Genomic DNA, 2,659 nt, shown 5'->3' with positions numbered 1-2,659 from the left:
AAAGAGGAACTTTTGAAATGATAGATAGTGAATGAAGCATGCTCCTCAAATAATAATAAAGGGCCTTATTCAAAGATATAACAACCAGACTAAACTGTAGTGATACAGAATGGGGTGGAATGAACATGAAAATACCAAAGCACTGCTAGTAATCAAAAAAGAGAAATTTAGGACCTTGAAACCAGTCCTACCTGAAATCACTCAAGTCTTATAACTAAAGATTTACACCAATTTTATGATGGTGAGCCATTATGACTTCACTCTGTGTTCTCTATGTTTCTCCTAAGTTTAAGGTTGTTATATAATTCTAGTTTAATTAATTTAAAGTAAATTGTGTATACCTCCCTTACTATAGTTTAATTTAGTCATTTTCTACTAATCCTTTTGGACTTTATCTAAAGTTAAAGACTTTATCCAGGAAGTAACACTGATAGATGTCTGAACACAGAGAGTTGTAATTTCTCCAGAATGTTACCCAGGCAAGTTTATTTCTAGCAAAAGAAAGATACAGATATATAAAGGAAAAAATATACATAAGGTCTGTCCAGAAGGTATCCAGTCATTTAATATAAAAAATAGACATTTATTGAAGAAGATAAAGACACAAGAAACATTGTACACAGGACAATGACACCTTAGTCCCCTTCAAAGTAGGCACCTTGGGACCTCACATAGTTCTCCCAATTGCCGTCACCTGCCCTGTTGTATTTTGCTGAATCTCATCAATGGTCTGAAATCTCTTCCCTTTCAAAGGTGATTTTAGTTTTGGGAAAAGCCAGAAGTCACAGGGCACCAAATCTAGGCTTTGAGGGCTAAGTCACCTTGGTGATTTGATGTTTCACCAAAAAACTCTGCACAAGACATGATATGTGAGTGGGTGCGTTATTGTGATGCAACTGCCAATCACCAGTTGCCCATAGCTGTGAACTTCTGAATCATCTGAAGAGTTTCTGCAGAGGAATGATCAAGCTTAATGCAAAATTTGATGCAGATTGATTGTCTTGCTCACTCAGTCATTTTGAATGCAACAGCTACACAGTTCATATGTTCACTCAATGGTGTCTACCACCCCCACGGACTAGTACAGTGAAGTTGTAATTGTTCACTCATGTGCATTTCCGTACACTCCCCTTGACTCCAGATTACATCAATGTTGTGCAAACTATTCTCATTATATTAACAATAGCTGTAATTTTTCTGGACAGACTTGTATGGTGTTTGTTTATTTGTTTGTTTTGTTTTGTGTTCTGGGCAGGACCATGGGAATTAAGTCTCCAGGAGAAATTTCCGTACTTTGGAAATTATGTAATTATTATGTAATACACACACTTCTTTCTGTTCATCTCTACTTTTTTTTTTAAATTCTATTACCTAAATATTTGACCTTTACAAGACTGCAAATTTAAAAAGTTAATCATAACATTTCAAGTTAAAATGCTTTTTTATGGAAACCTTCATTACTTAAAGGCTTTGTCATCCACTTCCTTGATCAAAATAGGTAGTGACCTGTAAAGCAGCCAAGAAATTTTTAGTTGGAGTGGATTTCTCCTGATGGATGAAGGAGCAGGCAAAGATTCTTAACAGTAAAGTGTGAGCAGATAATTTTATGTGACAGCCACATTATAAATGAGGCAATATAAGTATGAAGTAGTTCACAGCATTTACTTCTATCAAGCTCTGTTGATTAAAAAAGCAAGGTGTGGTTCAAAAATTATCTGAGTCTCCAATAATTTTTGGCTTCTCTGTAAGTAAGACTACATGAGAATACACTAGAGGTTCTGGAAAGGAAGCCATGTCATCGTTGGCAAGCCCGCTTCCAGATTTGGCCCCAGCTGGTTTAACTGCGTCTTCCAATACAGCGTGAAGGATGAAACGGGTGCATGTAATAGCCTGGAGTTTCATATATTAAAATCGGAGTATCACCCGTAACAGTTGTAAGCTTTATCAGAAACCCTAGATACAGGCATCTTTTCAAGATCTCAAGCACTGAAAGGATCTTTTGTAATATTGCACACTGTATAGCAAACATTGTTGTCATCAGCAGGTTTGGATCTTCTGGGAGTCTGCATTCTGTCAAGGTTTTTGGCAGAGATTCAGGTAGAGAAACATTTACTTTAAAATGATTAATGATTCCCAAGTCTGCTTTGCCAAGGACCAAGCTTTTTGTACTCTCCTTTTAGTCATTGATCCTGAAACACTTTGCAACTTACTCAGCTTTCAAATTAACATATATATATATATATATATATATATATATATATATATATATATATATACTTTGAAAAATATACATATTTGATTAGATCTTTCTTTTCCCTAGAAACTGACCATGGCAGACTCTTTTGGACAAGCACAGGGTAAATACCTATTTCATTAATATTGTTATTTGAATGGTGTAATTTAATTAGTCTGTTTCGAAGCCCACATTTATGGCCAGCTGGTAAAGCCAGGATTCTGAGATATGACCTGGATTTGATAGGGTTTCAATAATGCAGTTCACTGTAACAGTGTGTAGTGTGTCCTATTACACAGTAATACTATTAAACTACTTCACAATAAATAATCGAATAATCTAAGACTTAACTTTTTTCCAGTGCCATGTGACCTGAAGCTAAGAAGGCAAAATCTCATATGGTTATAAATATAAACTGTGTTATAA

This window comes from Furipterus horrens, unplaced genomic scaffold (assembly GCF_987537825.1).
Source record: "Furipterus horrens unplaced genomic scaffold, mFurHor1.1.pri manual_scaffold_7, whole genome shotgun sequence".
In the NCBI taxonomy this organism is placed as follows: domain Eukaryota; kingdom Metazoa; phylum Chordata; class Mammalia; order Chiroptera; family Furipteridae; genus Furipterus; species Furipterus horrens.
This window is presented reverse-complemented; position numbering follows the sequence as displayed.